Raw genomic sequence first — 15,839 nt, forward strand, 5'->3', positions numbered from 1 at the left:
ACCTTATTTTTTTTTGGCATATACATTGATAAGCTAGAAGAATGTCGAGAAGATGTAGGTTGTGTTGGCCCCAATGCTATTATTCTTTTGGAAAAGAGCTATTAATACATTTCCAAGTAACTAATAATCCTCCAATTTTTTTGCTCCAAGATGAATATCACTGTTAATAATAGAAAAATTAAATTCATGATAATTAAATCTCAAAAACATAGACTATACTTTCATATCTAAATTTTAAAGTGGTAAAAAAATCTTTCATCACTATCACTATCCCTCTTATCACTCAAAATTTTTAAATAATTAATAATATACACACTATCCCTCTTATCACTGAAAATTTTTAAATAATTAAAAATATACACACTATTACCTTAAACCTTTGTTTTCTTTTAATGTTACCCTAAATAAAAATCCCTTATCATTTTTTTATTAATATGTTACCTTATAAACTCAAAAATTAATTTAAAAAATTAATTTGTCCTTCCTTTAAATTAAATTTTCTAACAACTTAAAAACTTCATAATCATTAAATTATGATATTATATATCAATATCTACATATGCATATTCAACACATTTCTTCATTATTTTATTCCAATATCTACATATTCACAATATTTCATCATTAGTTTATCTGAATATCTAATTATATTTTATATTATATTTGAAGTAATTTTATAATTACATAATTTATATGCTCCAAATCTACAGATTATTTTCACAAGAACGATTCAGAATAAGTCTAATGAACTATGCAGATTCCCATGGAGAGAGAGTAATTGCTATAAATTAATATTTGGAGTATTTTAATAGTGTATCTAATTATTATTTAACTAAATCTTTCTGGACTATTTGTATATAGTGTAAAGTGATTATATTTATTGGAAAATAATATAAAAGAGTATTTAATTAAATGGTGAATTTAGTAATGAGAAATTTTGAGCTCTTTGTATATAGTATAAAGTAATTAAAGTAATTATATTTATTGGAAAATAATATAATGGCATATTTAATTAAATAGTGAATTTAATAATTAGGAATAAGTATTTCAAATTTTTTTAAATGTTTAGTTTTTCCTTTTAAAAATAGATGAAACAAAAAATAGTTACTAAAAACATTATAAATAAAGTAAATTATGGAGACAGTGATATTTACCTATATGTAAATATATGAAATTTTAAAAAATCTTTTGATATGGATTTAAAGTTTAAACTAATAATTTTTAAAACCCAATTCAAACTAATATATTTAATTGATTCCCGTTCATCTCAATTTTTTACCCGATGCTCGAAATTTAGGGAAATTCAACATAATGATATCAAACCTACCTTACTTAAAAGAAAAAACAAAATAAATAAAATGAAATCCTGAGACATGTATGAAGCCAGCTGCTCTTTATTTCCAAAGAATCGCTGCAACCAGAAAAAGAGGCAAAGGGTTTGCGGGTCGATATACGATTGCAGAGTGACTCGGAAGATGTTTCAAGAATATGCCACGTAGCTTGGGCATATATAGGAGGAGGCCTAGAAGGACTGTGTGTCAGCTGTGTGAGAATGTGGATGACGATCACAGTGATTCAAAAAGTGTTGAAATATGGCTGAGGAGGTAGCCGATGGAAGATGAGGGTGCTGCAGAGAAGGTAAGACGAAAGGCTCAGTTGTAAAGCCACTGAGTTGTGCCGAGTTTGAAACTGGATCCGTTTGTCCATGGAGCCACACATAGAACGCAGGAGGCGCTACATTTTATTGAGGCTGTGGAGAAAAATATGGTGGCTCGACTGTGTACGCCTTTCAAGCTCCACAGACGTGCTCAATTATAAATTTCAAAATGTAAAGGGGGTGATTTGAGGCACAGCCAACTCTTTTTGTTTAATTTTTTTTTAACAAAAAGAAAATACAATAAACTTATTCTAAAAGAAAACTACGGTTACTACCCACATCTTTCTATTACAATCTACTCGTGCACTTCATGATAAATGAATTTTAATTCTTGTTGCTACTATTATCATTTTCAACCAAAAGGGTTTCTCCAATGTATTTTGAAGGAAACCTTGAAAAAACACTAGGTAGAGAAAAGAAAGGCTAAAAGATTGTGCACCTTTCTTAGCAGATAGAAGCGAGAGAAGCCCCTTCTAATCATTCCACTAATCCTTCCAGCAATAATACTCCTTCAACAATTCCAACAACCCAAGTGTTAAGAAATGCATGCATCCACGAAGCCTTTGCTTATAATAGATGGAATGGTTATGAATAATAGGTACAATAAATATTTAATGATAATTTGAAATGCTTAGAATCCGAGATGGAGTGGAAAAGTTATTATATATTCCTCCACCTTATAATTAGAGATGGAGTGGTGGAGTTATTATTAAGAGCATGAATCGTGAAATTACAATCCGAGATGGAGTGGTAGAGTTATTATATTATTCCTCTTACAATCAGAGACGGAGTGGCGGATTTATTATTAAGAACATGAATCGCGAAATTGATGGACAAGTTAATGAAACTACAGACACCTGTGTTTTGGAATTATTAATGTACAATTTATTATATTATTCCTCCACGTTACATTCAGATATGGAGTGGCGGAGTTATTATTAAGAACATGAATCGTGAAATTGATGGACAAGTTAATGAGACTACAGACACGTGTGTTTTGGAGTTATTATTAACAGCAGAAAAGGGTGAAATTAATGTACAATTTAATGAAACTACGACAACTGTATTTCAAGTTGGACAAATGTCACCAATGGTTTGAAATGGATGATCATCTTATTCGGAGATAATTAAATCCAAAAAAATATATACTATTCTTTCATATCTAAATTTTAAATTGGTAAAAAAATCTTTCATCACTATGACTATCACTATTCTTCTTATCACTCGAAATTTTTAAATAATTAATAATATAAACATTATCCCTCTTATTACTGAAAAATTTTAAATAATTAAAAATATACACACTATTCAAAATATGAACAATTATTAGATTCCTAAAAAAATATGAACAATTATAACATTACAACGATTGTTAAAATAATTATGATATTTAGTGTAGTTCTCAATTTCATACAATGCTCCTTTTAAAGAACTTTGACCTTTAAAGATACGAAATCCATCCCTTTTCTTCATTAGTCCATGTAGAGTGATGCCATGGTTGGATAAGAAATCTCAAACATAATTCTTTTTGTGGGAAAATTTTGGTTTAAATGGTATATATTTAATTATAATAATTATAATTTACAAATAAATTGATGACATTTTTTTTCAAAGTTTATAATTTTGCAATAATGTTATTTAAAATTTCAAATACATTATTTATAATTAGATAGGTGAATTATTGTTTAATTATCTTTTATATTTTGATTTTGATTTTTTTTTACATAGGTTTTAAGATAAAGTTATCCAAGAAGCTCAAAGACATAATGGTTTTTTCTGAATTGAGAGTTGATGTTAAACTTAGAACTACTAAGGGTTGGTTGGAAGAAATTAAATGATATATAGGAGTCAAGTAACGGTGTCCCTTATACCTTATTTTTTTTGGCATATACATTGATAAGCTAAAAGAATGTCAGAAGATGTAGGTTGTGTTGGCCCCAATGCTATTATCCTTTTGGAAAAGAGCTATTAATATATTTCCAAGTAACTAATAATCGACCAATTTTTTTGCTCCATGATGAATATGATTGTTAATAATAGAAAAATTAAATTCATGATAATTAAATAAAAAAAACATATACTACACTTTCATATCTAAATTTTAAAGTGGTAAAAAATCTTTTAACACTATCACTATCCCTCTTATCTCTCAAAGTTTTTAAATAAATAATAATATACACATTATCCCTCTTATTGAAAATTTTTAAATAATTAAAAATATACATACTATTACCTTAAACCTTTGTTTTCTTTTAATGTTACCCTAAATTAAAATCCCTTATCATTTTTTATTAATATGTTACCTTATAAACTCAAAAATTAATTTCGTTCCTTTAAATTAAATTTTCTAACAATTTAAAAACTTCATAACCATTAAATTATGATATCATATATCAATATCTGCATATGCATATTCAACACATTTTTTCATTATTTTATTCCAATATCTACATATTCACAATATTTCATCATTAGTTTATCTCAATATTTAATTATATTTTATATTATATTTGAAGTAATTTTATAATTACATAATTTATATGCTCCAAATCTACAAATTATTTTCACACTAACGATTTAGAATAAGTCTAATAAACTATGCTTAAGAATAAGTCTAATAAACTATGCAGATTCCCATGGAGAGAGAAAGAGTAATCACTATAAATCAATATTTGGAGTATTTTAAAAATGTATCTAATTATTGTTTATCTAAATCTTTTTGGACTATTTATGTAGAGTATAAAGTGATTATATTTATTGGAAAATAATATAGGAAAATATTTAATTAAATGGTGAATTTAGTAATGAGGAATTATGGACTATTTGTATATAGTATAAAGTGATTATATTTATTGGAAAATAATATAATGGAATATTTAATTAATTAGTAAATTTAATAATTAGGGATAAGTTTTTCGAATTTCTTTAAATGTTAAATTGTCCCTTTTAAAAATATATGAAAAGAAAAATGGTTACTAAAAACATTATATATAAAGTAAATTATGGAAAAATAGTGATATTTACCTATGTGTAAATATATGCAATTTTAATAAATTTTTTGATATGGATTTAAAGTTTAAACTAATAATTTTTAAAACCCTATTCAAACTAATATCTTTAATGGATTTCAGTTCAAGAGTAATTTCAAATTTTTTTTTAACATAATACTCCAAATTTATGCAAATCCAACATAGTGATATCAAACCTACCATATTTAATAGGAAAAACAAAATAAATAAATTGAAATCCTGAAACATGTATGTAGCCAGCTACTCTTTTTTCCCGGAAAAAAAAGAGAAAAAGAAAAGAAAAGAAGAAGAGTAACTCAATAGGTGCAAGGAATATCATGCAGCACAAACAAAATGGTTGCAGCAGAGAGAGAGGCAAAGGGTTTGCGGGTCGATATATGCTCGCAGAGTGACTGGGAAGATGTTTGAAGAATATACCACGTAGCTTTGGCATATATAGGAGGCGGCCTGGAAGATGTTTGAAGAATATACGACGTAGCTTTGGCATATATAGGAGGAGGCCTGGAAGGACTATGTGTCGGCTGTGTGAAAATGTGGATGATGATCACAGTGATTCTAACAACGTTTAAATATGGCCGAGGAGGTAGCCGATGGAAGATGAGGGTGCTGCAGAGAAGAGAAGGGGAAAGGCTCAACTGTACAGCCACTGAGGTGTGTCGAGTTTGAACCAGGATCCGTTTGGCCAGGGAGCCACACATAGAATGCAGGAGGCACTAGGTTTTATGGAGGCTATGTAGAAAAAACGGTGGCTCGACTGTGTACGCCTTTCAATCTCCACAGACATGCTCAATTATAAATTTCAAAATGTAAAAGAGGTTATAAATTTCAAAATGTAAAAGGGGTGATTTGAGGCAAAGCCAATTTTGTTTGTTTAATTTCTTTTTTTAACAAAAAGAAAATACAATAAACTTACTCTAAAAGGAAACCAAGGTTCCTCTCCACATCCTCTTATCATCATCTACACGTGCAACTCATGATAAATGAATTTTAATTTTTGCTGTTACTATTACCATTTTCAACTAAAAGGTTCTTCCAATGTATTTTAAAGGAAACCCTAAAAAATCACTAGGTAGAGAAAAGGAAGGCTATGAAAGATTGTGCACCTTTGTAAGCAGATAGAAGCAAGAGAAGCCCCTTCAAATCGTTTCCATTAATCCTTCCAGCAATAGTAATCCTTCAACAATTCCAACAATCCAAGCACTAAGAAATGCATGCATCCACGAACCCTTTGCTTATAATAGATGGAATGGTAATGAATAATAGGTACAATAAATATATAATGACAATTTGAAACGCTCAAGTTTCTATTATTCCTCCACGTTGCAATCCCAGATGGAGTCGCGGAGTTATTCTATTATTCATCAAGGTTACAAGATGGAGTCGCGGAGTTATTCTATTATTCATCAAGGTTACAATCCGAGATGGAGTGGTAGAGTTATTATCCACGTTACAATCAGAGATAGAGTGGCGGAGTTATTATTAAGAGCATAAATCGTGAAATTGATGGACAATTTAATGAAACTATAGACACCTATGTTTTGGAGTTATTATTAACAACAGGAAAGGGTGAAATTAATGTACAATTTAATGAAACTACTCACAATTGTATTTCGAATTGGACACATGTCACCAATGGTTTGAAATGGATGATCATCTTATTCAGAGATAATTAAATCCAAAAAAAATATATACTATACTTTCATATCTAAATTTTAAATTGGTAAAAAAATCTTTTATCACTATGACTATGACTATCACTATCACTATTTCTCTTATCACTCAAAATTTTTAAATGATTAATAATATAGACACTATCCCTCTTATTACTGAAAAATTTTAAATAATTAAAAATATACACACTGTTTAAAATATGAACAATTATTAGATTCCTAAGAAAATATGAATAATTATAACATTACAACGATTGTTAAAATAATTATAATATTTAATGTAGTTCTCAATTTCATACAATGCTCCCTTTAAAGAACTTTGACCTTTTAAAATACTAAATCCATCCCTTTTCTTCATTGGTCCATGTAGAGTGATGCCATGGTTGCATAAGAAATCTCAAACATAATTCTTTTGGTGGGAAAATTTTAGGTTTAAATGGTATATATTTAATCATAATAATTATAATTTACAAATAAATTGATGACATTCTTTTTTCAAAGTTTATAATTTTGCAATAATGTTATTTAAAATTTCAAATACATTATTTATAATTAGATAGGTGAACTATTGTTTAATTATTTTTTATATCCCTTTTGCATAGGTTTTAAGATAAAGTTATCCAATAAGGTCAAAGAGATAATGGTTTTTTCTGAATTGAGAGTTGACGTTAAACTTAGAACTACTAAGGGTTCATTGGAAGAAATTAAATGCTATATAAGAGTCAAGTAAGGGTGTCCCTTATACCTTATTTTTTTTGGCATATACATTGATAAGCTAGAAGAATGTGTGGAAGATGTAGGTTGTGTTGGCCCCAATGCTATTATTCTTTTGGAAAAGAGATATTAATACATTTCCAAGTAACTAATAATCCTCCAATTTTTTTGCTCCAAAATGAATATGACTGTTAATAATAGAAAAATTAAATTCATGATAATTAAATCCAAAAAAAACATATACTATACTTTCATATCTAAATTTTAAATTGGTAAAAAAATCTTTCATCACTATCACTATCCCTCTTATCACTCAAAATGTTTAAATAATTAATAATATACACATCATCCCTCTTATCACTCAAAATTTTTAAATAATTAAAAATATACACACTATTACCTTAAACCTTTGTTTTCTTTTAATGTTACCCTAAATAAAAATCCCTTATCATTTTTTATTAATATATTAGCTCAGCCATAAACTCAAAAATTAATTTGTCCTTTCTTTAAATTAAATTTTCTAACAACTTAAAAACTTCATAATCATTAAATTATAATATTAGATATCAATATATACATATGCATATTCAACACATTTCTTCATTATTTTATTCCAATATTTACATATTCACAATATTTCATCATTAGTTTATCTCAATATCTAGTTATAATTTATATTATATTTGAAGTAATCTTATAATTACATAATTTATATGCTCCAAATCTACAGATTATTTTCACAAGAACAATTCAGAATAAGTCTTATGAACTATGCAGATTCCCATGAAAAGAGAGAGTAATTGCTATAAATTAATATTTGGAATATTTTAATAGTGTATCTAATTATTGTTTATCTAAATCTTTTTGGACTATTTGTATATAGGATAAAGTGATTATATTTATTTGAAAATAATATAAGATAATATTTAATTAAATGGTGAATTTAGTAAGGAGAGATTTTGGACTATTTGTATATAGTATAAAGTGATTATATTTATTGGAAAATAATATAAGAGAATATTTAATTAAATGGTGAATTTAATAATTAGGGATAAGCTTTTCAAATTTCTTTAAATGTTAAATTTTTCCTTTTAAAAATAGATGAAACAAAAAATAGTTACTAAAAACATTATATATAAAGTAAATTAAGGAAAAACAGTTATATTTACCTATGTGTAAATATATGCAATTTTATGAAATCTTTTGATATGGATTTAAAGTTTAAATTAATAATTTTTAAAATCTGATTCAAACTAAAATCTGTAATTGATTTTAGTTCACCAGTGATCTCAATTTTTTTTTACAGAATGCTCCGAATTTATGCAAATTCAATATAGTGATATCAAACCTACCTTATTTAAAAGTAAAAACAAAATAAAAAAAATGAAATCCTAGGACATGTATGAAGCCAGCGCTTTATTTCCAAGGAAAGAATAACCCAATAGGTGCAAAGAATATCAGGCAGCACAAACAAAATCACTGCAGCAAGAAAGAGAGGCAAAGGGTTTGCATGTCGATATATGCTCGCAGAGTGACTCGGCAAATGTCTCAAGAATATGCCACATAGCTTTGGCATATATAGGAGAAGGCCTGGAAGGAATGTGTGTCCACTATGTGAGAATGTGGATGACGATCACAGTTGTTTCAAGAATATGCCACATAGCTTTGGCATATATAGGAGGAGGCCTGGCAGGAATGTGTGTCCACTATGTGAGAATGTGGATGACGATCACAGTGATTCGAACAGTGTTGAAATCTGGCTGAGGAGGCAGGGGTGGAAGATGATAGTGTTGCAGAGAAGGTAAGGGGAAAGGCTCAACTGTACAATTACTGGGTTGTGCCTAGTTTGAACCTAGGTTCGTTTGGCCACGGAGCCACACTTAGAATGCAGGAGGTGCTAGGGTTTATGGAGGCCGCAGAGAAACGGTGGCTCGACTGTGTACATCGCTCAGGCTCCACAGACGTGCTCAATTATAAATCTCAAAATATAAAGGGGGTGATTTGAGGCACCACCAACTCTTTGTTTAATTTTTTTTTTTAACAAAATAAAATACAATAAACTTACTCTAAAAGAAAACTATGGTTCCTCCCCACATCCCCCTATCACCATCTATTTGTGCACCTCATGATAAATGAATTTTAATTCTTTCTATTACCATTACCATTTTTAACCAAAAGGGTCCTCCAATGCATTTTGAAGGAAACCCTGAAAAAACACTAGGTAGAGAAAAGGAAGGCTATGAAAGATTGCGCACTTTTCTTAGAAGATAGAAGTTAAGAGAAGCCCCTTCAAATCGTTCCAGTAATCTTTCCAGCAATAGTAATCTTGCAACAATTCCAACAACCCAAGCGCTAAGAAATGCATGTATCCACTGAGCCTTTTCTTATAATAGATGGAATGGTAATTAATAATAGGTACAATAAATATTTAATGACAATTTGAGACGCTCAAGTTGCTATTATTCCTCCACGTTGTAATCACACATGGAGTAAAAGAGTTATTCTATTATTCCTCAAGGTTACAATCCGAGATGGAGTGGCAGAGTTACTCTATTATTCCTCCACATTACAATCAAAGATAGAGTGGAGGAGTTATCATTAAGAGCATGAATTGTGAAATTGATGGACAAGTGAATGGAATTACAGACACCTATTTTTTGGAGTTATTATTAACAGCAGGAAAGGGTGAAATTGATGTACAATTTAATGAAACTACTGCGGGGAGTTATTATTAAGAGCATGAATGGTGAAATTGATGTACAATTGAATGAAACTACCGACAACTATGTTTCGAATTGGACACACGTCACCAATGGTTTGAGACAGATGATCGTCTTATTCGGAGATAATTAAAACCAAAAATATATATATACTATACTTTCATATCTAAATTTTAAATTGGTAAAAAGCTTTTCATCACTATGACTATGACTATGACTATCCCTCTCATCACTCAAAATTTTTAAATAATTAATCATATAAACACTATCCCTCTTATCACTGAAATTTTTTAAATAATTAAAAATATACACACTATTAACTTTAACCTTTGTTTTCTTTTAATCTTACTCTAAATAAAAATCCCTTATCATTTTCTACTAATATATTAGTTCATCCATAAACTCAAAAATTAATTTAAAAAATTAATTTGTCCTTCCTTTAAATTAAATTTTCTAACAACTTAAAAACTTCATAGTCATTAAATTATTATATATTGACATCTCATTATATATCAATATCTACATATGTATATTCAACACATTTCTTCATTATTTTATTCCAATATCTACATATTCACAATATTTCGTCATTAGTTTATCTCAATATCTAATTATATTTTATATTGTATTTCAAATAATTTTATAATTACATAATTTATATGCTCCAAATCTACAAATTATTTTCACAAAAACGATTTAAAATAAGTCTAATGAACTATGCAGATTCCCATGGAGAGAGAAAGAGTAATTGCTATAAATTAATATTTGGAGTGTTTTAATACTGTATCTAATTATTGTTTATCTAAAGCTTTCTAGACTATTTGTATATAAAGTGATTATATTTATTGGGAAATAATATAAGATAATATTTAATTAAATGGTGAATTTAGTAAGAAGGGATTCTAGACTATTTGTATTTAGTATAAAATAATTATAATTATTGGAAAATAATATAAGAGAGTATTTAATTAAATGGTGTTTTAATAATTAGGGATAAGCTTTTCAAATTTCTTTAAATGTTAAATTTTTCCTTTTAAACATAGATGAAACAAAAAATAGTTACTAAAAACATTATATATAAAGTAAATTATGGAAAAATAGTGAAATTTACCTAGGTGTAAATATATGCAATTTTATGAATTCTTTTGATATAGATAAAGAAAGAATGCTTTCAAGATAGGTACAAAAATATACAATAACATAGTTTGTAATAGTTGGTACAATGAAAAATATAAATCAACACAAAAGAAATTATTAAATGTCAATTGAAATGAGGAGATTCATAGAATGAGTGGATGCCAAAAAACTTATGCATACTAGAAATAATCTTTCTTAAAAAAATTACAAATTAATTGGCATTGTAACTTTTCATCCTGAAAGAATGTGAATATAGTTACATTCACAAAGTTTATTGCTAGGGAAAAAATTAAAAATGAAATGATAACATATGTTTTCGAGCTTAATAAGAAAGAGATTAATGAAAATTTCTCCTTTCTAACTAAACGTATAATAGGTTATTTTACAAGGCAATTCAAAGAAGTGTTAAACATCTTGTTAAGAGAAAAGGCCTTTGACCTTCCTAAGTTTTTAACTTACCTACAAGTGTTATTTATAATTGGACACACGTTACCAATGGTTTGAAACGAATGATTGTCTTATTCTGAAATACACCTTTCCACTACTATGTCAAGTGTATGTGTAAGGTGTGTGTTACATTTTGTAGTCTTCTCATTATGGTTAGTGTCAATTAACAAATGACATGGTAAATTTCTAATAAACCTTTATAAAAATTTGATTTAAACAAATTTTAATGATGTGATTTAGATACACAGGTAAGTTAGTGGTGTGAATTCAATCCATTGATATTGTGGCAACCACAAGAATATAGTAGCATATTTAAATTTAAATTGTCAGATCAATTTTTTTAACTAGTAAAATGATTGAAGTGCATGTAAATGAATTAATTGATTATAAAGAAATTTATGGGCCCATCTCTTGATCACTTGTCCACCCCACTACTAGATTTATCCTACATTTTTTGCTAGCGCATTTTTACTAATGTGGTTCTCTACTGGTTGCCTTGTTTCATTCTTTTTCTTTCAACAACATATTCCTTTGTTTTCTCAGAAGTGGGGTTGCCATGGTGATTATGCAGAAATTCAACATTGGCATTATGTTTTCCCATATTTAGAAGCGTATTATCAGTGTGCTTCTCTTGGTGCCTCAAGTAGTTTCAAAGATATAAAAGTCTCCCCTAGTCTTGAAATATGATATGTCCTTTGTTAGAATAATTGTTTATGGGGGCTTTGTCATGCTGGAAATGAACATAGTTTTAGGGCTTTTGTTCAACGGCTAAATTAATGCAGATAGCTATTATGTGCAGATCTATGCCCAGAATTTTAATGAAGGCGATTAAGAGGAAGAGGATGTGTATCTCTACAAAAGTTTCTTTGCCAAATTTGTTGCACCAATAGTTCGATTATAGGGTAACATATCATCACCTAGGTGGCACTGCATGTAGTTCCTAATGCATAAGCAAGAAACAAGGTGTTAATATGAAGATTTGAAACTAGCCATCAACATGAAGATTTGAATGGTCTGTTTAATTTATTGTTGAATTTTCTCATGGTAACTTGCTGAGGGTGAATCATGTTTCAGAACTTGGTCAAGGTGCTAAGCTCAATTGGTGATCTCGATATTATGAAGTAGTACTAAAGCTAGGAAAAACATATTTCAAAACACAAAAAAATGTAAGCATTGATAGAACAGGCATTAGGAAAAAACAATAAGCATTCATAGAACAGGTATTAGATAGTCACTGTTGGGTTGCAAAATTGTGATCCTATAACTATTGTGAAGACCTAAACAAAATTGTTATATTTAATAATGGGAAGGAAATATTACATAAGTGAACTCGATTTGCTTACAGCTCAAAAGATATATTTTATTTGGGCTTCTACTGGGTTGTTGCAAAATTTGGAATATAGTTGAAATTGTTATATTTAATAATGTGAAGGGTGGTTGCAATTTTGTTGCAAAATTTGCAATATAGTTGAAATTGTTATATCTAATAATGTAAAGGGTGTTTGTAGTTCAAAAGATTTGCTTTATTTGGATGTTGCAAGATATTTTCATTACAGTTGATTACTTGTTTGGAAGGGAGCTCAGCAAAATTGTGTAAATTTTTTCATTTTGTTTTATTGAATGTCCAATCTCATTAGCTATATATAGGATAGTAAGCTATTACACATCTCTATTCATAATCGGAAGGGAATCTGTATGGTGCAGGTCAAAGTTGGTTTCTTATTTTCTGAATAGATATTTTCTGATTAGATATAGGGGATTCAAAAATCCTCAAAAGCCTATTTTTGCTATGCCTTTGTGATGATCAAGGTCATTTAAGTAGCAGAGCAGTGACTATCACAAAATGTTAGCATATTGTTTGAAGTCGGGGCTTCCTTAACAATAGCCAATAAGGAGATAGGGCATTACCTGTTTTATTAGGTGGATAAAATAGTGATTCTGGTTTTTCACAATTATCAAGTGGATACATAAAATGTTGATTTTTGTTTTATTTTCCAAAAGCCTACGACTCAGTAAATGGGACCATGTCTCAAGAAGTAGTTTTAGTTTTTGAATTTATTTGAACTTTTGACAAGCCTTTGATTGCGCAAACTGTTCTTGTACATTTTTCTTGATTCAACTGAATTTGTGAGTACTAGTTTTTGATTTCAAATTGGTTTTTACAGCATTGATTGTCCAACACTTTTCGACTTGCTACTTTGCAACTCTTCTTATTTTAAAGTAACGATCTAAAAATAATAAAATTTTAAATGTGTTAGAAAACCTGCACAGATGAATCTAGCTAGTAAAGCTTGAACACACATCATTGCAGAGCAAAAACACTAAAAGAAAATCGAAAGAATAAAAGAATGATTCGTTAGAAAATAGGTTACAATGCTCATGATATATCATTACTGGGTGAAGATCCCAAGGTAATGCACCATAGTGGTGATCAATGAGCAGACTCAACACCTACAACAAGTTCCGGAGAGAACTAGCAGTTGCGGAGTGAAAGAAGGAGCAAATCAGGGAGTAAATCATGCAGAAGAACTAACCAGTTGTGGAGTTAAAGAAGGAGAAAATCAAGGAGTAAATCATACAAAAGAACTAACCAATTGCAGAGTTAAAGAAGGAGAAAATCATGCAGAAGGAATCTTGCATGTAGCCCCATGCTCTAACTAAGAGTCCGCATGTAGGTGTGTAGTAGTTCCAACAACCACCGTGAACACCACTATGAGGAAAAATAGAAAATGGGCCCTGGAAACTAAGGCCAAAGGTCACCGAAAATATAGTGTAACTTGTACTAAAATTGAGGAAAGAGGGAAAACCTTGTGGGAAAAACCCCCCTCAAAATACAATGTAATCAAAAGAAAAGAGGAAGAAAAGACAGTTGTTAAGCAACTGTGTCTTTCACTCTAAGACAATCGCGTAGAGAGAGAAACTTCTGCTCAGTGAATGTCTTGGTGAAGATGTCTGCAATCTGTTCTTCTGAAGGATAGAACTGCAAATCAATGACCTGATCATGTACTAAGTCTCTGATGTAGTGCATATGGATCTCTATGTGCTTCGTCTGCTGCCGCTGTATTGGATCCTTGCAAAATTTGAGAGTGCTCTAGTTGTCACACCAGATGACAATGGGTTGGTGGAACTGGATGCCCAACTCAGTGAGGAAGTGTTGTAGCCACAGAGCCTGAATGGTGATGTTGACTACTCCTCTGTAGTCGGCCTCACCTGAAGAGAGAGCAATAGCAGCCTGCTTCTTGCTCGACCAATAGATAGGGCTAGACCCTAGACTAAGTGAATATCCGGAGGTGGACTTGCGATCAACACTGTCGCCCACCCAATCAGAATCAGTGAAGCCAAGGAGATTCAATGCAATTCCTACTGCATAGTGAATCGTGAAGGCGATGGTGCCCTACAATATCGGAGGATGTGCTTGGCACCATTCCAGTGTAGCTCATGCAACTCTTGCATGTATCTGGAAATTGCCCCTACTGCATATGAAAGATCTAATCTGGAGTGGGTGAGGTACAATAAGCTCCCCACTAGCTGTTGGTAGAGAGTGTTTTCAACTAATGGAGTGTCACCTCCATCCACAAGACAGACCCCAGACAGAAAAGGAGTCGGTGCTGGCTTGCAGTCAGTCATGTAAAATCTCTCGAGGAGATCCCGTGCATACTTAGCCTGAGAGAGTTTGATGCCTATGGCATCCTGGCTGATCTCAAGACCAAGAAAGAAGTGTAATGGACCCATTTCCTTCATCAAGAACCTATCATGTCAGGCCCTCTTGACTACAGCAATGGCTAAAACTGAGCTGTCGGTGATCAGGATATCATCCACATACAAAACTAAGATAAGAAGAGAATCATGTGTCCTAAGCATGTAAACATTCAGATCAGACTTACATCTTTCGAAGTTTTGTGATAAGGGAAAAGAATCCATCTTCGCATACCAAGCTCTCGGGGCCTGCTTAAGGCCGTAGAGAGATTTCTTTAGTTTGCAAAACAAAGATGAATCCTGAATGAAACCATGTGGCTGCTCCATGTAGATCTCTTCAGATAGGTCCTCATGAAGAGAGGCATTCTTCACATCAATCTAATGTACTTCCCACCCCTGGGCAGCCGCAATGGAAAGTGTAAGGTGTATGGAATCCATATTTGTTACTGGAGCAAAGGTCTCATCATAATTAATGCCATGCACTTGTTGGAAGCCTTTGGCTACTAGCCTTGCTTTCCATCTGGTGATTTTCCCATCTGCATCACTCTTGGTCCTGTAGACCCATTTGCATCAGACAAGTTTCCTTCCTGAAGGAAGGGGGACCAGATCCCAAGTCTGGTTCTCGATGAGGGAGTTATACTCCTCCTCCATGGCGGACTCCCAAGATGGATGCCCAGCAGCCTTAGCATAAGACTGTGGATCAGAAGACTGAACCAAATGGCAATTCCAGGATGGCAATGGTTCAGTGGCAGTGAGGACAAGAGGAGGC

Source organism: Pinus tabuliformis, chromosome 3_1 (assembly GCF_031772625.1).
Source record: "Pinus tabuliformis cultivar Carrire ecotype Pingquan chromosome 3_1, CPIR1, whole genome shotgun sequence".
Lineage (NCBI taxonomy): Eukaryota > Viridiplantae > Streptophyta > Pinopsida > Pinales > Pinaceae > Pinus > Pinus tabuliformis.